This window comes from Pipistrellus kuhlii, unplaced genomic scaffold (assembly GCF_014108245.1).
Source record: "Pipistrellus kuhlii isolate mPipKuh1 unplaced genomic scaffold, mPipKuh1.p scaffold_m20_p_16, whole genome shotgun sequence".
Classification (NCBI taxonomy): Eukaryota; Metazoa; Chordata; class Mammalia; order Chiroptera; family Vespertilionidae; genus Pipistrellus; species Pipistrellus kuhlii.
Window position 1 is genome coordinate 7,663,106 of NW_023425471.1, and position 25,298 is coordinate 7,688,403.

Sequence of the window (25,298 nt, forward strand, 5' to 3'; positions counted from 1 at the left end):
CCCACCGTACCAAATAATTCAGAATGACCAGCCCCCAGTTAGGCAACATGGGGTTTGACTGGCTCTTATATCTCACTAGAGGCTTGGTGCACAGAGTTTTTCGGCCTACCCTCTGCCCTCTCGCAATCTGGAACCCCTCGGGGGATGTCCATAGGCCAGGCTGAGGGAACGCACAGATGCACAATCGGGGCGGGGCGGGACCCTAGGAGGGCTCCAGGGTGTGTCTGACCCATCTCACCCAGTCCGCATCAGCCAAACCCCAGCAACAAACTAACCTACCAGTCGGAGCATCTACCCTCTGGTGGTCAGTGTGCATCATAGTGTCTGGTTTAAAGGTCGAACGAATGGTAGGACACTTAGCATATTAGGCTTTTATTATATAGGATTTCTGTCCATGTGGGGGAATATGTAGCTCTCCAAAGTTTTGAAAATCAATTAGTCTTGATTCATATTTTACATTTACTTGCATATTTATTGAACTCATAAAAACTTTATTGACATAATTTAGAAGGTGAAGAACTAAAATACATTCCAAATAATGACCAAAATAGTGTGGGAAGTAGCATATAGAGCTTCCAATCACAATCACTGTTATGCATATGACCATATCCCTCTCTGTAAAATTATATTCTTCCTCAAAACTACACCATCCAGGAGGTGGATTCTTGAACTATGTGTTCTATAAGGTGCCAAACATGAAAACAAATTGAAGTATGAAGTGCAGCCAACTAGAAGGAAGAGATATAAATGTACAAACAGGACGTTTCTGCTAGTCTCAGGCATTCAGGAGGTTCATAATCTTCATACAAATATATAAAATTTTTAGTGAGCTATTTTCATTTTAACCTATTCTCTCACTCTTCAGTTCTTCACATCATGCCTGTAAAAGAGAAACCAAAGAAAGCATTAGTTTAGTTTTCATGAGATATTTTTAGGGGCAGATTGTAAATCGGTATAATAGGTACAAGTCAAAGTCGAACTTGAACACTTCATCTCTCGATTCGATGAATATAAAGTGAACTGTGAGCCGAAACCGGTTTGGCTCAGTGGATAGAGAGTTGGCCTGCGGACTGAAAGGTCCCAGGTTCGATTCCAGGCAAGGGCATGTACCTTGGTTGTGGGCATATCCCCAGTATGGGCTGTGCAAGAGGCAGCTGATCGATGATTTTCTCTCATTGATGTTTCTAACTTTTTATCCCTCTCTCTTCCTCTCTGTAAAAAATCAATAAAAATATATTTTAAAATAAATAAAGTGAACTGTGAGTAGAAAGTATAATCATAAAGTTTGGCTCTATTGATTTAAATTCAAACTATATTAGGACAGCTTCCCTCTGAAGAATTATAATATGTTTATGACTTGTAAGACCTTCCATGCCTGTGGTCAATTTGCAATCATGGCTCCCGTGCTCCTCCCCTACCTATACCCAGCTCCATGGCCATGGCGCCTTTTAGTATTCTGCTATTGTGGCTGAGGAATCATTTCTCATGTCTGAGTTTGGCCTATTTCAGCCAACAGAATAAGGCCAGAGTGATGGTGTGCCAGTTCGGAGCCTAAGCCTCAAGAGGTATCACATGTTTTTGTTTATTCTGTTGTGCTTCTGCCATTACCAGGAGCAGGGTATGCCCAAGCTAACCTGATGATCCCAGAAGGACAAGAAACATGTGGAGCTGAGCCACCCCAGCTAATGTGTCCCAACCAAACCCTATCTATCCCAGAGTCCCCAGCTGCCATAGACGCATAAGTGATCCCAGTTTAGACCAGCTGGGCCCCAAACATATGAGGCGGAATAAGAATGATTTTGTCCTAAGCCATTGGATTTGGGGGTAGTTGGTTATGCAGCAAAAGCTCATTGATAGGGAGCTATTTCTCTTTTGAAAGCTCTTGTAACGTAACCAGGCATCATGGGACATTATTTACACATTTGTTTTTCATTTTTCTTTATCGTCATTAATTGTGTGTCTTCCCTTATGTGAATGGGTTGAACCTTTTCTATTGATAATAAATGGAATGCTCAGCCCTGGACAGTTGATAAAGTGTTGTCCTGCAGATGAAAGGTTCCTGGGTTCGATTCTGGTCAAGGGCATGTACCTTAGTTACAGGCTTCTCCCCAGCCTAGGCCTAGGTCGGGGCTCCTGCAGGAGGCAACCAATTGATGTGTTTATCTCACATCGATATTTCTCTCTGTCTTTCCCTCTTTCTTCCACTCTCCCTAAAAATCAATGGAAAAAATATCCTCAGGTGAGGATTAACAAGAAGAAAGGAAGAGAGAGAGAGAGAGAGAGAGAGAGAGAGAGAGAGAGAGAGAGAAGGAGGGAGGAAAGGAAGAAGGAAAGGAGGGAGGAAAGGAGGAAGGGAGGGAGATGGAATGTTCACATTTTTTTCCTATTACAAATGGTTGAAGAAAGAAAACTCCACAGACAAGTCATCCCCCCCCTCCCCGCTGTGGCAGACACTGTGGCGTGGCTCTCTCCATATCCACCCACAGCTACTTTCACCCTTGTTCTTTATTGCACTCATCAAATACTACACTTGTCAGGCTCTCTTACCGCTAGGGTGGCATGGGCCCCAGTTTTGGCTGCTGAGCCCTGAGGAGAACTCTATAGTAGAGATCTTTTCAAAAGCTTTGCTGTGCTGTGTGTTTCTCTAGAGATTACAAAGCCTGTTGTGTCATTTAGCAGAGTATCTCAACGTCTCCTTACCAGTAAATAGCAAAGCTAGGATTTGAACTTAAGTACCCAAACTTGAGCTGCGTCCACTCCACTAACAGGGAAGGTTTGGATTGTTCTCGAACCAGTGGGAAAGGTAGAAGGTATTTTTCATTTCAGAACTGAAAACCATTATCATCAGCAGTTAGCACAGGCTCTTCTATATTTCTCTAGCATTTTTTAAAAATATGTTTTTAGCTGAAACCGGTTTGGCTCAGTGGATAGAGTGTCGGCCTGCAGACTGAAGGGTCCCAGGTTCAATTCCAGTCAAGGGCATGTACCTTGGTTGCAGATACATACCCAGTACGGGGTGTGCAGGAGGCAGCTGATCGATGTTTCTCTCTCATCGATATTTCTAACTCTCTATCCCCCTCCCTTCCTCTCTGTAAAAATCAATAAAATATATTTTTTAAATATGTATGTTTTTATTTATCTCAAGGAGGAATGGAGAGGGAGAAAGATAGAAATATCAATCCAGGCATGTTCCCTGACTGGGAATTGAACTGTGACCTCCTGGTTCATAGGTCGATGCTCAACCACTGAGCCAAGCCTGCTGAACTCTAGCATTTTTTAGAAACTCAATTTTTAGTCCATGCCAGTCCCCAAGAGGAAGCAAGATACCACCTCCTCCCCAGTCCAGGATTTCCAGGTGAAATGCATGTTGTTGACCAGCAACTCTACAGCCTCATCTGGCCCAACATGTGGGCCTGTCTCTGACCCCTTTAACTCATACACTGTACACTGAGTTTGCTGGTCACTTACTGTTTCTGTAACATAACAAGAGCCTTCAGGCCTCTCTCCCTTTGCTTATAACTTTTTACTAAAATCTCCTCCATGTCTCTTCCTGTAGCATGTTGCATTGTAATTATTTTCCAATAAGCATAATCTTCTCTCATAGCTCTCCTGTCATAGCTGTACTGCCTCTAGGCTGTGACCTTCTGAAGGGTGTGAACATGACCTACTCTTTTAGACATCACATTGCCTATCACAGCACCTGACACATAGCAGGGGCTGTGGGCTGATGAGTTGGACCACTGGAGCAGTGAGAAGAGGATAAGAACTGAAGTTGGAGTTACAGCCAAACCCACATTCTCCAATGTTAAGCAGCAGGGATGGGCAAGGGGCAACAGATGCAGTAAATCAGGAGTGTTGACGTGATGTGCTAGTCCCTCATGGTGTTATGGATCTGCCATAGCCCCATGACAGCTTGTGTGTGCTCAAGTCATTTTCCTGCTGTAGTCGCTGTCCTGGGTGACATATGGCCAGTGTCTGGCTAAGCGAGAGGCCATGATGAGCTGCCCTGAAGCTGAGACATTCCTTCGGCTTCTCTGAGCGGCACCGAAGGGGTGATGATGATTCATTGCACATTGTCACTGAAGCATGTTCTATGAGGTGTGATTTCTCTCCGAGAAGTGGCCAGACTGTGAAGCACCATCTGCAACCCAGAAGTGGGAACCATTTCCGTAACAGGCTTGGTAATGGATTTTGACCACCACCTGTCTATCCCAGGTAGTGAATTTATGGCTATCCTATGAAATTTAGGATGAGCCATTTGCAACAACTCTACAGTGACTGTATAAAAGCCCTAAGGTGCCCTAACCGGTTTGGCTCAGTGGTTAGAGCATCAGCCTGCGGACTGAAGGATCCCAGGTTCGATTCCAGTCAAGGGCATGTACCTTGGTTGTGGACACATCCCTAGTGGGGGATGTGCAGGAGGCAGCTGATCGATGTTTCTCTCTCATGGATGTTTCTAACTATCCTCCCTTCTTCTCTGTAAAATAATCAATAAAATATATTTTAAAATTAAAAATAAAAGCCTTAAGGTGCCCCTCCCGACTGGTTCAGCTTATGGACCTCTCTGACTTTGAGACAGTTTTGAAAACATAGACAAACCTTTATTCACTTTGCCTGGATCACCAAGGTGGCTATATTATTTTAAAAAGCAAAAGCATGGGACTCTTTATGTCACACTGGCCCAAGGAAACAGTGTTCTTCCCCTTTGCTCAGTATGTCTGTGACCTAAGGGAAGCCTGGGAACCTGGCTGAAGAGGGGGGAACTGGACCAGTGCCGTCAGCCTGTACTCTATGTGGAGGTGAAGGAGCAGGTAGCTGATGGTGATGTTGCCGGTTTTGAATATCTACTCTGTGCCAGGCATGCCACCACTGGCTTTACACCGTTACCTCATTCAATCTACAAAGTGAACCCCATTCTTCCTTATAGAAAGAGCGAAGCAGGAGGCAGTAGAAGGAATGGAGCAGTCATTGCAGTTGGCTTTCTGCAGACCACCCTGCACACGTTCGCCAGCTCCCCTCTCCCAGGTCCCAGTAGAATCCCAGAGGGCCTAGCCACCCAGGACACTGATGATGGATAAGGTCACACAAGGACCTTCCAGAAGTTCAAAGCCCCCAGAGGACTAGCATTTCTGTCCTTGGCCTTGGGGGACTCAGTGTGTACTCCAATTGGCTATGTGTTACTGAAATACAAGAATCCAAGAATCCAGGGACCTGGGTCAGTGCTCAAATTTAGAACTTGGAACAATGGGAAGGGATCCAGAGCTAAAATTGCCCAGGCTGGAAAGCTCACTTGTTTGTCAGGTTGTTGGAATGCAAGTGTGTTGGGTGGTATCCCGGGCCACGCTGCTATGCTGCCTAGACACCAGCTGTCAGCTCTTCTCCTGTGTCCTGTTCTCCCATGGGAGACATTTGTGAGAGCAAAGAGGAATGCGAGGCACCCTGCTAAAAAGTCACTCTCCAGATACCCCAGCCACCTTTTGTACCCAAAACCAAAAGACACAGAAGCCTCACTTCTAGTTTGGGAAAGGCTCACCTTGGCTGGTGAAGAGGTGATATGCCCACTATCTCCCTGTATCACCCTATGTCCAGGCTGAGGAGCATGTGATGTTTACGCTTTGCTATGACCCATTTATAGCTGTGTTACTTACATGATCGCCATGGCCCCACGTACATCACTTACGAAATAGACTCCATTCAACACTTGTCTGCATTTTGTCCTTTCAACACGCACTCAGGGGCAGTACAATGATTATTTCATCCTACGTGGTGCTAAATCATAGAACCATAAACACAGTGACACTCAAGTAAGTAGTCAAGAGAAAGGCCATGCCCATGTTCTGTCCAGTTGCATATGCAACAGCCAGCCCTGCCCCCAGAGCAAACTGGTTGATGCTTTGGAGCTTGTTAGAAGGCATTGGTGGGGCCTTCTGGTTTATTAAGCACATTCACACACATTGTCCCATGCACGTCATGACCGTGTGAAGAGGAAAGCAGTGCAAGCTACAACTAAGGCTCCTGAGAACCTCACCCATCAAAATCAGAAGACAGAGAGTGCACAGCCTGGAATTGCACCCAGGCAACTCCAGACTCAGAGTTCTTTCTGGTATCCCAAACAGCCACTCAGAAAATAAAAGAAAGAACACTCGAAATAAGAACTTCCAAAACTTGTCTTAGACTATGAAGCATCCACCAAAATTGGCTTTTGGCTTTTGTGCATAAAGCCTTGTGTGGCTAACATAAAAATTAAAATGTCTCCACCAATACCTAGTAAAAGCATGAAAGGCGTGAGTCACACAAAGTGGGGCTTTTTTGAGGGGGCATATTCTGCTCCTGAAATCAAGATTCAAGTAGTGTTATGTGCTGGAGGTGGAGACTAGAAGTCACCTTACGGCAAAGGCAAGTTGCAGGTCCAGATTAAAGTAAGTTCAAAAGGTTTTGGGTTTTTTTTAATCCTATTGTATTGAGAATTTGTTATATCAAATATCAAGTCAGAGCTGGGGGCTAAAAGCTGTGATAACATTGGATTTGGGGAGATCTTGGTGGAAAATGGGGCATAATCAAGACCACTGGCGGATCCTGGTTTTGTGGTCAATTTCTCACCATCCTTCAGAGCACAACTTCCTATTTATAAAAGGGCCATTGACTTCACTTGGGAAATGCTGACCCAAGATTTCACTAGTGAAACACAGCTCAATAATGCCCAGGGGACCCCAAAGTAATAAATAAGTCAAGGTGATTGCTATCTTAACTGAGGTTCTCAGAGTTTCTAAAGATAGTGAAACCCTTCTTTGTTTGTCAGGCCCAAGGTATTGAGGTCTAAAGACAATGGTGCTTACATGAGAAATACCCAGCATCCTCTTAGAACTGTCTAGAAACAGTCTGTAGCAGCCAGGGATTCTGGAACATCCAAATAGAAAACCAGTTCCTTAAAATGAAGCTAACAGAACCTATGAAACTAATGTAGGCCTCCCTACTTCTTTCCAGGAAGGCATTCAGGAAAGCACATTGTCATGGTGATCACCTTACAACAGATAGACTTTGCTCAGTTGTGTGTTTTTATAGTAATAACTAGTGACCCAGTGCACAGATTCATGCACATTGAAATGAAATTAATTAGAAGTGGCCAGCAGGACGGGACTGGGTGAGAGGGCTGGACATGCCTGAAGCCAACCTCCTGTTCTCCCTCCCCAGCTGGCCACACCTGGGGTGGTGCCATGGCTCAAAGGGTGTCTATGGGGTCCCTTTGACAGGTGGGGTCCATTAGCCTGGCCTGTGGGGATCAGCTGAAACCGGCTCTCCAACATCCCCTGAGGGGTCCCAGAGTGTGAGAGGGCACTCTGCAAAGTTGCTGTCGTACAAGGTTTGGAATACAAATGTAAGTGTTCAGTAACCAGATTCGGGGCTGACAGTGCCCCAGCAACAACATAACCCACAGCCAAAGGTGGAATCAGGCCCGGTAAGGGATTGGGCTCCCTCCTCTCTTGTTTCAGGGTGCATCACCTGAGAACCGCCACTGCCAAGTCATTGCAGCTCTGCAGCTCCTGCATTGAGCATCTGCCCCCTGGTGGTCATTGCATGTCATAAAGACCAGTTGGAGGGTAGGAGGGACACTTAGCATATTAGCCTTTTATATAGAAAGATGGTGGTAATGAGTGACCCAAAGATTCAGAATCCAATAAAAACCTGACCTTTGATGCACCATCAGGCAAAGATATAACTATAACATTTCATAATCTTCTAAAATAGTAAAACTACTTTCAAAAGTAAATGGAACTAGAGTTTCAGTATTTCTCATTTTAGAAATTTGGAAATTAAAATTCAGAGGATTGAGTCACTTGTCCAAGGTCACACAGCTAGTTAATGGCTGGTCCAGAATTAAAAGCCTGTCTGAAGCTCTTTCCCCTACACTAGTGGTTGGCAAACTGAGGCTCGCGAGCCACATGTGGCTCTTTGGCCTCTTGAATGTGGCTCTTCCACAAAATACCACAGCCTGGGTGAGTCTATTTTGAAGAAGTGGCATTAGAAGAAGTTTAACTCAAGAGAAATTTCAATTGTTGTACTGTTGGTATTTGAGTTTGCCAACCTCTGATCTAGGCCAAACTGGTTTGGGCCTCTCTCTGTTTACAAAGACCCATATCCTCATCATCCATGCCAGTATAGTGCCTGCTATACAGTGGACACTCAACATCCATTGAAAGAATTAACAAGTGTCTATTTTATTATCATTTTTCCACTCATCTCTGTGAATTTTATTAGAGGGAAATTAATAACTATGTTTTTTTGAGCATCTCTTTGATTACTAGTGCGGCTGTACATTTTCTCATGCATCTCTACTAATTACACAACCACTTTTGAGAATTGTGAGCTCATTTCCGTTTTCTGTTTATTTATTAAGGTGTTAGCATTTTGCTTCCCAACTTGCATGGGCTCTTTACATAATTGTACATTTCATGCAAAGCAATTTTCTTGATTGAGTGTTCTATTTAATTTTTTTCAAGTACAGAATTTTTTTAATCGGCAAGGTTTTGTGGGATGATTTTGATAGCTCTGCCTTCTTTAAAATGCTGTCTGGGGAAGCTTAATCAATGACTTCATTTTCCCCCTAAATCATCCCCACAAGTATTTTAAAGGTTGGTTAGCCACTTTGGAAGTGTGGGGTCTTTTTTATAGACTATTATAAATCACTCCCACAGTTGTGAGGTTTTTGTTTTTTTTTAACCACACAGAACAGGAGCTCAAATTGGCTGCACATTAGAATCACCTAGAGAGTTTTGAAAACTCCCAGAGCAAAGGATGCCCCATACCAATGACGTGAGAATCCCTGGGGCTGGAATCAGTATTTTTTTAAAACTCCCTAAGCCTTTGATGTACAGCCACAGTGGAGGACATATTAATAGAAGCAAGCGCTTGTCCGATGTCTTGTTAAATTGCAGATTCTGGTTCAGGAGGTCTGGAGTGGACCTGGGCTGTGCTTTTCTAGCAAACCCCCAAAAAGATGCTGTTGTTTGTCTATGGACCACACTGAGGATCAAGGGTCTAAAGCAGTGGTTTTCAATGGAGGGCAGTAGGCCACATCTTCCCCCTGCTGGACAATTGGTGATACATGGAGATGGTTTTGGTTACTATAACCAGGAGGAGGTGGTGCCACTAGCATCTTGTGCATAGGGGACAGTGTTGCTCTAAGCATCCTACAGTGGTACCCAGAATCGCCCCACATCAAAGAGTTATCCGCCCAAATGGCTACGGTCCTGAGGTACCGCGACAGCTTTGTGCTCTGGGGCGATGAGTGGCCCCTTCTGGAAAGCATTTTTGGTAAAAACATACGAGGGATTTTCTGATGAACTATGAGATGCAGAGCCCCTTCTGGGAAATTAGGTTTGCTCGCCTCACTCAATAAGCCTTGTCACATTGTTTAATGACCTCTTGTACCTGGCCTTACAGTATTATCTAACCGCATTTTCTTCCTATTCTAAGTTTTTGAGCTGGTTTTTTGAAGACCCCTGAAGCAACTTTGAAATAAAGCTTTGACATATGCTTGCAACAATCAGAGAAATTGCTATAATGCTCCTGCCTTGCCGGTCTCCAGGCTGTTTCCTGGGCGGATCCTGCGTATACATTTAACAAAAGTTGACTGAGTGCCTGCTGTGGACACATTTTTGTGCAGGTCCTGCCTTCAGATCCCAGCTCTCCTGCTTCTCAGCTGTGCCACCTGGGGCAAGTGTCCTTCCGAAGTATAGGAAAATTATAGTATCAAGCTCATGGGATTATTGTGAGGAAAGCATATTAAAGCATTTAGCAAGACGCCTCCCACATAGTAAATACTCAATAAATGTGCATTTATTATTACTATTTATTTGGAGATAAAGACCCACAAAAAGCTTATAAGTGAGAACATTCCTTCATCCCCCTCTGCCTTCCAAGCAAGATTCAGTCATTGTCATCTTCACCTCAAGCTGGTGGTTGGCGGAGCTCTAAATGGGTGCAGAGGAGAATTACAATGAGTGAATAAGCCCTGGTTGGTGTGACTAAATTGGTTTGAGTGTCGACCCATGCACTGAAGGGTTGTGGGTTCCATTCCCAGTCAGGGCGTATAACCAGGTTTCAAATTCAATCCCCAGTTGGTATACGTACAGGAGACAAACGATCAATGTTTCTCTCTCACATTGATGTTTCTCTCTTTCTCCCTTCCTCTCTCTCTAAAAAATCAATAAAAAATATCCTTGGATGAGGAGATATATATATATATATATATATATATATATATATATACACACACACACACACACACACACACACACACATATATATATATTGTATATATATAGTGTGTGTGTGTGTGTGTGTGTGTGTGTGTGTGACTAGAGTAAAAATTACAGAAAAAAAAGGACTGGGACAATCACTGGAAAACTGGATATGGGGAAAATAATGAAGAGAAATTTGGGCTAAGAAGTCTTTAGGATAAAGGAATCTTTGGGCTGACAAGGTGATTTTTAGGTAGTTTAACTGTGTGCTTTACAATGTAAATGTCTCTTAGATGAATATTTGCATTCTTTTTTGAGCCCATTTTTGGCTGTCAATTTGTTTCTTTTTTCTAAGATTATAAAGTTTTCTTTTTTAATTGAATTTATTGGGGTAACATTGATTAATAAAATTACATAGGTTTCAGGTATATAATTCTATAATGCATCATCTGTATATTGTATTACATATTTATCACCCAATGTCAAGTTTCCTTCTATCACCATTTATCCCTCCTATACTGACTTCTACCTCCCCCCACCCTCCTTCCCTCTGGAATCACCATACTGTTTTCTGTTTCTATGAGGTTTTCTTCTTTTTTTAAAAATATACTTTATTGATTTTTTACAGAGAGGAAGGGAGATGGATAGAGAGCTAGAAACATCAATGAGAGAGAAGCATCGATCAGCTGCCTCCTGCACACCTCCCACTGAGGATGTTCCCGCAACCAAGGTACATGCCCTTGACTGGAATCGAACCTGGGACCTTTCATACTACAGGCCGACGCTCTATCCACTGAGCAAAACTGGTTAGGGCAGAGTTTTTCTTCTTTTCTTTGCTTAATCCCTTCACGCATCTCACTCAGCCCCCATTCTCCTCCCACCTGATAGCTTTCAGTCTGTTCTCTGTCTTTATCCAGGAGTCTGCTTCTTTTAGGTGAGGCTCTGTGCTTAAATTGTCTTAACGGTGGAACCAGATGCCTGGTGTTATTTTAGTTGCATTATATGCCAGACAATGTTTTAGGTTCTGTAGATACACCAGTGGACAAGTTACCTCCCTTCAGGAGACTGAACATCTAGAAGGAAAGGCAGACAATAAGATAAGTGATGGCAACCCACTACTTCCTGGTGATGGGCTCTGCTGTGACGGGTCAAACATAGGAAACGGTGAATGCTTTATCCACTTTAAAGAACTTTATGAAAAGGCTTTTCAGAAATAGTATTAAAACTGAGCCCTGGAAGAGAGAGAGCAAGATACTGAAAGAATATTGGAAAAAATAGTGACAGAAAACTTCCCCCACCTGGGGAAAGAAATAGACTTACAAGTCCAGGAAGCACACAGAACCCCAAACAAAAGGAATCCAAAGAGTACCACACCAAAACACATCATAATTAAAATTCCAAGAGCAAAAGACAAAGAGAGAATATTAAAAGCAGCAAGAGAAAAGCAGGTAGTTACCTATAAAGGAGCATCCATACGATTGTCAGCTGATTTCTCAACAGAAACCATGCAGGCCAGACGGGAATGGCAAGAAATATTCAAGGTGATGAATAGCAAGAACCTACAGCCAAAAATACTCTACCCAGCAAAGCTATCACTCAGAATGGAAGGCCAGATAAAGAGCTTCACAAAAAAAAAAAAAAAAAAAAAAAAAAAAAAAAAAAAAAGCTAAAGGAGTTCATCACCACCAAACCAGAATTATATGAATTGCTGAAGGAGGTTCTTTAGAAAGAGGAAGAAGATAAAAATAAAAATTATGAACAACAAATATGTAACTATCAACAAGTGAAACTAAAAGCCAGGGGAATTAAAAAATCTGAACAATATTAACTGGTGAATATAATAGAATCAGAGGTATGGAAGGGGAGTGGACTGACGATTCTCAAGGAAAAGGGGAGTGGGGGGTGCGGGAAGAGACTGAACAAAAACTGTGCACCTATGGATGAGGACAATGGAGGTGGAGAAAGGGCAGAGGATGGGGTGGGAACCTGGTGGAGGGGAGCAATGGAGTGGGGGAAAGAGGAACATTTGTAATAATCTGAACAATAAAGATTTATTTTTTTAAAAAAAACTGAGCCCTGAATGATGGGTAGGAGTTAGTCAGCTAATGGGTAGAGGAGGAGAGGTTGGAAAAGAATATTCTGAGCATGTGTAAAAGCCTAGAGTCAGCGTGGCACCTCCATGAACTGGGAGAAATTCACTAGGGTTGGAGCAAGGAATGCCCTGCATGGGCAGAAATGTAAGATGGGGGGAAACTGGTGAGTCTGAGTCAGTTAGTGCAGTCCCTGAGGGTCAGGGGGAGCCAGTGAAGGATGCTCAGCAGGGCAGTGACATTATCACTTTTGTGTGTTTTTCTTTTTCTTTTTCTTTTTCTTTTTTTGAAAAATATGTTGACTGCAGGGCTCTGGCAACTAAAAGAAAAACAAGAGAGAAGAGGTTTTGAGTAGTGAAGTGCACAGGTCATTTTGACAGCTTTGGGCCATTAATGCTCCAGTTGTTCAGGGAGGTCACCTGTGTGACAGAAACAAGAACAGTGGATAAATGGAGTTTGTAAACCTTCTTTCGAGATGAAGAGAGGGTCAGACATCAGAAACTCATAGCTCTTGACCGAGGGCTCTTGCCTGAGGATTCAGAAAGGAGGCCCTTCACCATTAGCAAAGGCCCAGGGCTCCTCACTGAAGCTTTTTAGCTCCGGATCTCAAAGTGCTGTGAGGGACTTGGGAAAATTCCCGCAGGTCATAGAGGCATTACTTGGAGAACTAAATACAAGACAAATCGCAAGTGACCACAGACTGCTGGGTGGACAATGGGGGCTCATACTGTTCTCACCTGTCAATTTGCAGTATTTTGTGGGCTGGGAAGAATATGAATTTAAATAAAGCAGAAGTGGGCAGTCTGATCGCATTGCATCGTTTCTTGAACAAGGGAAGTAAACCTTGGGGGAGAGATGGATCCGTTCCTAAGGATTTAACCGTGAACAAAGCCCTGCTATAAATGGATCTCGGGAGAGAAGGTAGCTTGTCAGAGGGCAAAAGAGTGGGCCCCATTAGACAAAATAGGTCAGGCAGGGAGAAAATCATTGTGTCTCCTGACTGGTTACATTGATGAGAGATGACAGGCCTGGTTGTTTTTTAGCCGATTTAATAGAGAAGGAGAATATACAAGAAGTTTCTTTCTGGTTGTTGCCTTTCTTAGAAGATGGCTGTTTCAAAGAGGATCCTGAAAAGAAAAGAATTCTGATCATATTTATCACAGTTTTGAGTTTTGTGCTTCTAAATCCGTGCGTGGGTGTCTATGCATGTATTTTTCTGTGTTTTCGGGAAAAAAGAAGGGAAAGAAAACAACTCGGCTTCTCATGGGGAGTGCATGTGGCTGGATCGCTGTCTTTCATTTGGGATTAATGAGACAGCCAGTCCCGAGGAGCATGGCCCCTTGCATTGGTTTGACTTCTTATGATATTCTCTGCTTTTTCATGTTTCTTGTTTTCTTTGTTCTGATGGTTCTTGCTTTCACCCTCAGAATAAGCCAAGGAGAGGGAACAGTGTGCAAAGGCTAAAATTGATCCTTCAAGCACTGGATTTGCCTTCCCTAAGAGGTTCTGCTTTCTTTTCTTCTCCATCTGGAGCATTTCATCCCTAATGAGGCAAGGAAGTGAAGAAAAACATTTCCCAAGTGTTTGGGGTATACACTTTGCTTATAGATTGTCTGGTTTATGAAGGCTTCCTGTGTTAAAAACACGAGGGAAACTGGCTTTACATTTGGAAATAATCTATCTAATCTCCTCAAAGATAAATAACACTTGGTGTTTAAATAAATACAAGAAACTGTAGCTGGTGATTAGTGGGGTTGAGCCCTAGCCAGTTTGGCTCAGTGGATAGCGCATCAGCCTGTGAGCTGAAGGAAGGGTCCCAGGTTTGATTCTGGTCAAGGGCACATGCTGGGTTGCGGGCTCGATCCCCAGTAGGGGGCGTGCAGGAGGCAGCTGATCAATGATTCTCTCTCATCATTGATGTTTCTATCTCTCTCTCTCCCTTTCTCCCTAAAGTCAATAAAAATATATTTAAAAAACAAAATGACAGTTTAAAAAGATTAGTGGGGTTGAAAGAAAATCAAAAACTGAAATGTTAACATTCTGACTGGGCAAACCTCACTTCTCTGAACCTCAGTGTACTCAACAATTTTTTTAAAAAGAGGGGTAGGCTGCAGTTGTAGGCATCCTCTCACAGCCCCCACTGAGTCTTGCCTCCTATACTCTGTGTAGTTCCCTTCAACACTGAGTAGGGCCAACTTGTGTAAACAATAGCATATCACGGAAATGGTGGACAGTGACTTTCAAAGCTAGGTTATAAAAGCCATTGAGATTTCTGCCTTGCTGTCTCTTAAATCACTGGCTCTGGGGGAAGCCAGCTGCCATGTTGATGGCTCCCAAACATCCTAATGGCCAAGTTCACCAGGGAAGGCACAAAGTCCTCCTTGCTACAGTCATTGCCAACTAGCCAGTAGCATGAGTGCACCATCTTGAAAGCAGACCTTCCAGTTTTAGTCAAGACTTTAGATGACTGCAGTCCTAGCCAACATCTTGACTGCAACTTCATGAGGGACTGTAGGCCAGAACCACCCAGCTCAGACACTTCTGAATTCCTGATCCACAAAAATGCTGAGATAATTTTTATTATTGTTTTAAGCTGCTATGTTTGGGGTAATTTGTTACACAGCAATATATAACTAATACAGTTAGCTTAGGCCAAGTCCAGTCTTATATTATGTTAACGAATAGTTACTATTGGTAAGAATCATAAAAAGTTGGCACTTCCTCGAAAACCAGATCTTAGCTTCAGGGTAAGACCATGTTGCTTTGGGTATTTCTGAAATAGTGAGTTTCCAGACTCTAGAAAGCTGGCATTCTGAGAACTCATTGTTTCAGCTTTGTGGGAACAAGCCAACATAGCTGTGTGACCCATCAGTTACTCCCTAGCCCCATGGTCGGCAAACTGTGGCTCTCAAGCCACATGCGGCTCTTTGGCCCCTTGAGTGTGGCTCCTCCACAAAAATACCACGGCCTGGGCGAGTCTATTTTGAAGAAGTGGCATTAGAAGAGGTTCAGGCTTTAAAAATTTGGCTCTCAAAAGAAATTTCAATCATTGTACTCTTGCTATTTGGCTCTGTTGACTAATGAGTTTGCCAACCACTGCCCTAGCACATCACACTGAAAACATAATCCACTTATATTATGTTTACAACCAGAGACTGAACTTGTTAAAAGAAACTCCAATAGAATGGGGACTTCCTTGGACTCTCTACTTACTGAGTCACTCCAAAGAATGCAACTGGGATTATTTGGAGGGAACACATCCCTGGCAGCTTTTAGAGATAGGATTGGGATAAGGGTTAAAAGTTGCTCAGTTCATGGTTAAACCCAAGTGACTCTCCAGAATAGGGGTCATAACTACAAAGCAGGGGGTATAGAAAGGACCTACCAGGCTGTGGGGTCTTGGTTGAACTAAATGACATTGATGATCCTCTCTGATCTATGAGAATATGACTCTACATATTGGTGGCTAGTCACATATCACAATGACAAGGCACAGCATACTCACTAGTGGGGACCAGAGCGTACTCAGCTTCTTCTCAGCCCAATATGGCTATTGTTCTTGACTCATGTGGCAGTCTGAATAACTTAGCATCTCTTCCCCGTGTTCTATCCCAAACAGAGGCTGTGGCTCACCACTAGATCATCCTCTGAATAAGTGTACATCTATGCTGCATGACTTCCCTAAGAATGCTAGGCTGTTTTCCTCATTTAGAAACTTTCATCCCAACAACTTTGACATTCAACCCAAGAATTACTTTTCCAAGCAAGAAAGATTTCACTCTGGTCTGTCCAGGGAGGATCTGTGAAACATCCTCTTTCTCAGTCCTTCTGACCCAAGTCCTTAGACTCACCAGGGGGTCTCATGAAATATACCCTTCCCTCAAAGAATTAATTGGTCAAAGGGGGTTCAAGCAAGTCCAGGTGACCCTAGTGTGCAATTAGTGGTGAGGACCATGGATCTAACTATATCCAGAAACTTGCTGCTGCCTCACCTAGGACAAAGTTAACTAGAATAGGTCCTTCTAACCCAAAGTCCAAGGCTGAACAACTCAGTTATTCAGAAACTGGCTTCACTTTTTATGTCATAATTACTTTTTGAGAAGAGCTATGCAATTGCCTATCAATCAGCCAAGTACTTGGGATCCTGGTCCTGTCTTGTATGGGACACTGTTGAAATTTAGAACCCCTTTTGTGTTTTGCTTCCACTACCTGGACATCCATCACAGTGTGCTTGAATGAAGATTATCAATCCTGGCTTTTTGGTCTCTGCATATATTGGAAACTTGGCAAGTTTTTCCTTAGAAATATTTTCATAGAGATTCCTATTCTTTCTTCCCAATCATTGCATCTATGGATATCTCTGTGTTATTTATTACAACTGCATGTGAATCTGGAGTTACTTCAAAATAAAAAGTTTAACTAAAAAGAAAACCAGATGGTGGGCTGCATTTGGTCTGTGGGCCCTGGTTTGCCAACCCTAGATTGATGGCTCTAAGTCAGTGGGTCTCTAAGTGTGGCCCCCAAAACAGCAGCAGAAACCCCTTGGGAACTTATCAGAAATGCAAATTCTCAGCCACACCCCAGACCTACTGAATCAGAAACTCTGATTCTGGAGGAAGGGCTCAGCATTATCAATTCAGGGAACCCTCTAGACTAGGGGTGTCGAACTCAATCAGAGAAGGGGCCAAAATCTAAAATCCAGCCTAAATCGCGGGCCGAATGGTTTACTGAACAGTCATAAACTGTCATTGTGATGGAAACGCAACGGAGTGCAGTGATGACAGCGCGGTGCGGGCCACATTGCAAGGCCTGGCGGGACGGATTTGGCCCGCGGGCCTTGTGTTTGACACATGTGCTCTAGACCAGTGATTCTCAACCTTCCTAATGCTGCAACCCTTTAATGCAGTTTCTCATGTTGTGGTGACCCAACCATAAAACTACTTTTGTTGCTACTTCATAACTGTAATTTTGCTACTGTTATGAATTGTAATGTAAATATCTGTGTTTTCCAATGGTCTTAGGTGACCCCAGTGAAAGGGGTCGTGACCCACAGGTTGAGAACCGCTGCATTAAAGTGTCACGGCATTAGGAAGAACCACTGCTCTAGATGATGCTGATGCACAAGAAAGTTCAAGAATGACTACTCTAGCCCCGGCCAGGTGGTTCGGTTGGTTGGAGCATCTTCCTGTGCACCAAAAAGGTTACAAGTTCGATTCCCTGTTATTACACATGTTCAGGGTGTGGGTGAAGGGGAGCTATGGGGGGGCGGGTGGGAAGAGGAACAACTGTAATAATCTGAACAATAAAGATTTGTTTTTTAAAAGAGAACCAAAAAAAAAAAAGAATGAACTGCAAATTCAATTCTTGCCCTACCTTTCTCGGACAACTGTTGTGAACCTCGAAAAAGAGAGTGAACACAAAAGTACCTTGGAATTCTTAAAAATCAACTGTGAGGGCTAGTTAATATTATTGCCACATTAGCCTCTAATTAGAAGATGTGATTTAGTTTTTGCCACAAAACTCCAAACAAACTTCTGTTTCCTCATTGCCTAGTTCATGATTCCATTTCACAAAGTCTCTATGCCTCCATCTTCTTTGGCACCCCTATTTATTACTGACCTACCTATTATTTTATTTTCACCTACCTATTTCACTCTTATTATAACTAGACATTACTTATCAAATCAAGTAACATCAGGAGTTAGGGAGAAAATACTTCTTGAGAATAATAATAGGTGAAAATTGGGTGTGAATGGGGCATAAGCCAAGGCAGGATGTCATAGAGAAGACCTCTAGGGCACTTTTGGGTGTTTTGATCAACATGGATCTTATTTTAGTTTCTGAACCAGACTCAAATAGTATATAGTCTGTGTACAAACAATTGCTAAAAAAATGAGATGCCTCTTTTCAGCCATTGAGCCCCTTCAAAAGGCTCAGTAAAATGGTGTCTGAAATGCCTTGTTTCACTTTTCCTCGACAGGAAGAGAATCACAGGTTGATTCTCCAAATATTTCTTAAACTGATTTTCTTTGGAAATCGTGTCTGCTGCAGGTTTTGAAAAATGGGACTGCAGTGCCTCCTCCAGGACAAAGAGTATACTTGTAGCTTAGAAATCATCTCACAAACTGGCTTAAGCTCAAAGGATTCGTGGTAGGTGGTGGCAGAGAAAAAGATCCTCCCGGATGCTTACAGATACTTCAGTGAGCTCATATGAGTCAAAGCTAATGGGTTTTCATTTTCAGTAAGCTTTTTCATATTCCCTCGGGAAATAGGCAGAGCTACTCTTTAGAGAGTATTTCCTTCAAAAAACAACCAACCAACTCCTACCCTTGGAAGAAAGGGGGCAAAGGGCATCAGCAGTTGTGGAGACAACAAAGGGAATGAACACTTTCTGGACACCAGTTCATGCCGGGTGACCCATCTGAGTCAATTCACTCTCTTTATGGTCCCCTATCAAGATTAATATTGTCGTTCTTATTTATAAACAAGAGGCCCGGTGTACGGATTCATGCACTGGTTGGGGGCGTGGCCTGCAGGGATGAGCCAGCTGCAGGAGCAGCCGCTCATCCCAGTCAGCAGTCAACCGAGCAGCTGTGGACCCGCCCACTGAGTGGCTGCTCCCACTGTGGAAGCACCACTCATCCCGGTCAGCCAAGCAGCGCTCCCCCTGTGGGAGCACACTGACCACGAGGGGGCAGCTCTTGCATGGAGCGTCTGCCCCCTGGTGGTCAGTGAGCATCATAGCTACTGGTTGTTCTAGTAATTCTGTTCATTCTGCCATTCGGTCGCTGGGCTTTTATATATATAGGTGTGGCTTAGCGTGATCAGGAATTCATCCAATGTCAGAGACATAGCTGGAAGCAGAGCATAGGTGTATCCCACTCTAGCCAGCACATCCACTGCCTTTGTCATAAATTAAGTTCCTTCCGATGGTTGCATACTCTCATTAGTAACAATAATATTAATAGCTGCCGCCGTGCAAAGCACTTTATACACACTATGTAATTTGGTGTTTCTCTGTCAGCACTGTCTGCACTCCTTGTGGGTGCTGTCCTGTGCATTGTGGCATGTTCAGTGGCATCGCTGGCCTCTACCCACTAGATACCAATAGTACCCACTCTAAGGTGTGACAACCAAATGTCTCAAAACTTGACTAAATGTCCCTTAGGGTAGGGACAAACGAGGGGTACTTTTTATCTTTTTTTTTTCTTTTTTTTTCAGAAAAAGAAACAGAGCAATTATGCCATATTACAGACCAAGGGAATAGCAAAGCCAGAACATGAACCTGTGCCTAAATCACCTCTAACGTGTATGCTCTTCAGTAGATCTATTTTCCAGCATCCTATATAGAATCTTCATCACCTATATTCAAAGGTTGTGTCTTATTTCTTCTTCATTCCTGCTGCAGCCATGATGTGCTAATGTCTCCCCTCTCATATCCTCACTCAGCTAGACTGTGAGGTTCTTGAAGGGGGTTGCCTTGTATCACCTACCTCTACTGTTGTAGGGCTTAGCTTGCAGTGGGTACACAGATGTTCACTTACTAAATGAGTGAATTCATGCCAGTGCGTTAATCCTTCCCATTCAAATCGAGTTCATGCTGTGAACTTGCCTTCTAAAGAAAAAGGTTAATTCAGCCAAGGTAAATTCCAAGCAGCTGGCATACAAAATGATTAGGAAATGAAAATTAATTGAGGCTGCATAAATGTATGTTTGAACGCTCAGAATTTAATAAATCCATTTGGTAAGTTTTCAGGAATTAATTGTTGCCTCTAGAAGTAAAGGGCAGCCATGATTGCTATCATTTGTATCCAAAATTGGAAATCAGGCAAGAGCTAGTCAGTCAAATGTGTATTCCTTGTTAAGGATTTGGCTGTGCCTGCTACATACATGTCAGGGGAGGCCCCCTGGGCTGGAAGGAAGTGACACGGTCCTTTCTACAGAAGTCATCCAATGACATTTGGCCAGTAGGACAGCTTGTGTTCTGCTGTGTTGTTTTTTTGTTGGTTTTTTTTTTCTGCATTCAAGATGCACAGTTCTGAACAGCCTTTATGCCACCTGCGTGGATAAAAGCGACTCCAATCTGTCGACCGCTTAATAGAAATTTTCCTCGGTGAGAAGCCAATTGACCAACCCTGCCTGGGATAAAGCAGCCACCACCACGCCATCTGCATAAAGCCCTAAACCAAAGGTTGTAGGATGTAGTTCACAGGCAGGGAGCTGCGGCAAGAGAGTACAATTGAAATGTGTAAGTCTCTATTTGCTCCTCCTGATTCCTTCTTCTCAAATGCCATGTGTGGACGGAGTTCAAAAAACAGCGCTGTCACAATGCAGTGAAGCCTGATTAGACAGCCTGGAATTTGCTTCTCTGTTTTGCTGCATGGGCTGCACACAGCATGAGCAGGAAGGAGAGAAAGGGCCTCATGGGTAGGGGATGGCTGTCTCAGGATGACAGAGAGCCACCTGCTAAGCCCTCACTCAACCTGCTCATCCTGAGAGCAAAGGTAGACTCTACAGAGGCCTCTGCTGCAGTTTTGTCAGGACTGGGACTGCCTTAATCACTGCTGTTCTGTCTGCCCCAGTCTTCAACCCCCCTTCCCTTTCTTTCCTTTTCTTCCTCTGCCTTTCTCTTGGTCTCTCTCTCATGATTTCTCTGACCTTCACAGACAATAACCCTGCCTTTTTCTCAAGACCCTTATAAAGAGCTTCCATGCTATGTGCTGGCTATTTAAATGTATTTGCATTCCCAAAACTGGTATCTTCAGCACCTGGTGCATGCTTTACGCTTAAATGTTCATTGAATGCCGAAACCAGTTTGGCTCAGTGGTAGAGTGTCGGTCTGCGGACTAAAAGGTCCCAGGTTTGATTCCCGTCAGGGGCATGTACGTTGGTTGCGGGCACATCCCCGGTAGGGGGTGTGCAAGAGGCAGCTGGTCGATGTTTCTCCCTCATCGACGTTTCTAGCTCTCTAGCTCTCTCCCTTCTTCTCTGTAAAAAATCAATAAAATATATTTTTTTTAAATGTTCATTGAATGGAGTGATGCATCTATACATGCATACGTGAATGAATGAATGAATGAATGAACGAATAAACGAACATGTCAGAGTTGTGAAAGTGACAATTTTGCTGTCTCTTTAGCCTTTGCTTATTTTACTTTGACCTAACACAGTGAAGTATTTGCAAAGCCTGGAATACTATAACTAAAAGAACAGTTTTTAAGAATGCAATGGGTGATAGTGATTGAAAGAACTGGCTGTGGGGTATGACAGATGATGCTTTGCATCTCACCTCCATGACTTACAAGCTGGGTGGCCTTGGCCAAGTGACATAAACTCTCAATCCTTCTTTCCCCCATAAATGAAATAGACCTCATAGCATCAACCCCATGCATTCAGCATGAGGAGCAAATGAAATAATGTATGTGAAAGCACAGCACAAGATGGCAGGCATATAATGAGCATATATTAATGGTAATGCTAATAATGATGATGATAAATATGATGTCGTTGATGCTGATGATTACTAATGCTTAATATTAGTATTGATATTTTTAAAGACATGATGAATTGCTGAGATAGCCTGATTTCTGAAACATTTGAGGTGGAAAAAGTAAGCTCAAAAAAATAACTGTGTTTAAGGCCTCATACTATAGCCCAGGATTATTTCATATGTACTATACGTATATTTAACCATAAATATACGGTTAAACCTCAGTTCTCAAACATCTCCCATACCAAACAATTGGTTCTCAACCAAGTAGTTCAAGGAAAAAAATGTCTCTATAGTCAACCTCACAACCCTTTCACGCTGACCCATCAGCATGACAAAAAGCATCACTCAGACCACAAAGGAGAAAAAGTGCACCAAGATGAGGCAGGTTACCACTAAACCTCACCTTGTTAATATCTAAGGAAATTGTGCTATGCATATTTATGTGCTTTTATTTTTGCTTTTGTTACTGGTGAAATGGACAATTAGCACAATTTTAAAACAAAAACAGGCCATCAAGAATGCTAATGTTGCCAAAACCGGTTTGGCTCAGTGGATAGAACATAGGCCTATGGACTGAAGGGTCCCGGGTTTGATTCTGTTCAAGGGCATGTACCTTGGTTGTGGGCACATCCCCGGTAGGGGGTGTGCAGGAAGCAGCTGATCGATGTCTCTCTCTCGTCGTGTTTCTAACTCTCTATCCCTCTACCTTCCTCTCTGTAAAAAAATCAATAAAATATATTTTTAAAATATTTTTTTTCAAAAAGAATGCTAATTTTTTAATGTGTGGAAGAAACGATGATCATGAGCAATTAGAGAGGTAGAAGAACTGTTGCTGATTTGGAGACATGAAACGCAGTTAGCCAGTGACAGCATTTCAGAAGCAATACTATGTGAAAAAGCAAAGATTCACACTGACTTCCTGAAAGACCAGTGCTGAAAGTGATCCGTTTCAGGCTAGGTGGTTCGATAAATACCCAAAAAGAAATGTCTGTTTACAGATGTAACAGTGCATTAGACATGTAATGTATATAAGAAAGGTTAAAATAGGGAATTACTTGGGGGTCTAGAATGAATGAATTCAACTTACACTATTTCTAATGGGAAAACATGATTCTGTTTTCATGCAAACGGCTTCTCAAACAGCCTTCTGGAACCAGTTAGGTTTGAGAGCCGACATTCCAATTGACAAAAGCATCATATTTAAGAGTGCTTTATCCCTAACTTTCTGATTACTGTGAAGAGATGATAGATTTTGGACAATTAATTCCTTCCTCTTTTATTAATGTTTTCATTTCTGTAAGAATGCAATGCATTGATTGCTTGGAGAGGAAAGTTTACAAGTTGGTCTTGACATCGGCTGTTCAAGTAGGCACATCAGGGTTACTTACTCTCAGAACCACTAACATTTGGGACTGGGTAATTCTTTGTTGGGGGAAGGCTGTCCTGGGCATTGTGGGTCATTTCCTAGCACTCCTTGTGTCTCCCCACTAGATGACAGTAGCATCTCATCCCTCTTCCTAGTTGTGACTATTCAAACATCAAATTGTCTTCCTCTGTGTCCCACCAACCACTGAAATAGGGTCATGAATTCCATTGCATTGGGAGCAGGGCAAGTACCAGCCATCAGTGTCCTTTAGCCCGTGGGAATCTATGTGCCAGTGTATGAGGTTCTACAGAATTGGACCCCGAGTCACCTCAGCCTTCTACCAGGCTGGCTGGAGCAGAAGTACTTCTCTGGTCTCCTGTGTACTTCCTGGAAACTCTCCCACCAATTTCAACCCCCCGCCCAATCCATCCAGATAGCTTCTGTGTGTTTTTCTGTGGATAGACTCTTAAAACAACTACCAATATCAGCCTAAAGGCTCCTTGCCATCACCCTCAAGAGTACTGTATGCCCACACCCGCTGTAACCAGGGCATAGAACAACTTGCCAGGCAGGAAAATGAATGAAAACCTTGATGCAGTTCAGAACCACTACAGAACCCATCTTTATTCTAAGTGGGGAGCAGAAGGGGGAGAAAAAAAAAAGGAGCACCATAAATCAAATAAATTTTGACTTCATTCGAGAGTGAAAAAAAATCTCAGCACAAAAACATTTCCTTTGGAGAAAGTGAATAGAGCTTCTGTAATTGGGTCAAAACTGGAAATATTTCAAAATTGAGGACAAAATAATTTCCAGCAAACCACAGTGAAGACATTTGGAGACGTCAGAGGTTTGTGGGGGGTTTAAGTGTAGCTCTATGAAAAACAAGAAATATGTCCTCTGTCTTCTGGCAGAAGGAAACGGTTATGAAATCATGAGAAGTCAGAGCCTAAGAGAATAAATCATCTTCACTCTGAAGGCTGCAAAGCCACATAAAAAAATGCTGCTATAGCAAATGGAAAGTGGAAAAGATAGGAAACCATGTAAGTGCTGTGAATGAAGCTATGTAAGAAAAAAGTAAAAGGAGAACCAATTCCCATTTACTGATTACCTAAATTTACCCCATCCCAGGAGCTGTGCCTGGATATAATTTTTAAAACACATCTTCCTAATCTTTCACCAGTACCCTATGAGGGAAATACTGTTTTTTGCTTTCAGTGAAACGAGGAAATAGAGACGTATAGCTGAATATTACAAAGGTACAAGGTAATGATCCCAAATATCATATTGTTAGCAATTTTGTTTTATTGCATCCCATATATAAACCCAAAGGAAAAGACTAGAGAGAAGCTATCAAAGTATTATGCTAAAATTGTGATCTTATGGGTGATTACTTAATTTCCTATCTTCTTATATACTGATATAATGTTTATATGAGTATATTTTTAAACTTATTATATTCTACCATTTGAAAGGGATGATATTTTTATTCATATATCAGTTTAGTCATCTGCCATTTATGTAGATATGGGTAATTTACTCTAGGATGATCAAAGACATGTTTCCCCAATATGGAGTTGCTCATATTAATTTGATTGATTGGTTATTGATTTGAGATTTTTCAGAAAAGGCATTTAAAACTATAAATTTGGCTCTGACAGGTTTGGCTCAGTAGCCAGAGCATTGGCCTGCGGACTCAGGGGTCCGGGGTTTGATTCCGGTCAGGGGCATGTGTCTTGGTTGTGGGAACATGCCCAGTGGGGAGTGTGCAGGAGGCAGCTGATCGATGTTTCTCTCTCATCAATGTTTCTAGCTCTCTATCCTTCTCCCTTTCTGTAAAAAATCAATAAAAAATATATATATATTTGAAAACTATAAATTTGCCTCTAAGTACTGCTTTTGCTGCATCCCACAAATTTTGGTATGTTGTGTTTTCATTTACTTTTATCTCAAAGTATTTTCTAATACCCTTGTGATTTTTTTTCTCTGACTAATTGGTTACCCAGGAGTATGTTAAATTCCAAAACTTGTGAATTTCTCAAACTTCCTTCTGCTATTGACTTGTAATTTTATTCCATTATAGTCCAAGAACATACTTTACATTATTTCAA

At 42.6% G+C, this 25,298-nt stretch overlaps 1 protein-coding gene across 3 annotated transcripts in view; it reads right to left on the reverse strand.

The window, feature by feature from the left end:
• Positions 1-451: 451 nt before the first annotated feature.
• The window catches only part of SMPX (small muscle protein X-linked), a 52,676-nt gene continuing 27,829 nt past the window's right edge, over positions 452-25,298 (reverse strand). For 2 of the 3 annotated variants that reach the window (XM_036440026.2, XM_036440027.2), the window contains exon 5: positions 452-880. The gene's annotated coding sequence lies outside the window, so the exon portion shown is untranslated. Of the gene's footprint in view, positions 881-13,135; positions 13,459-25,298 lie in introns of those variants that run through there. The other variant, XM_045582323.1, reaches the window with a different exon arrangement.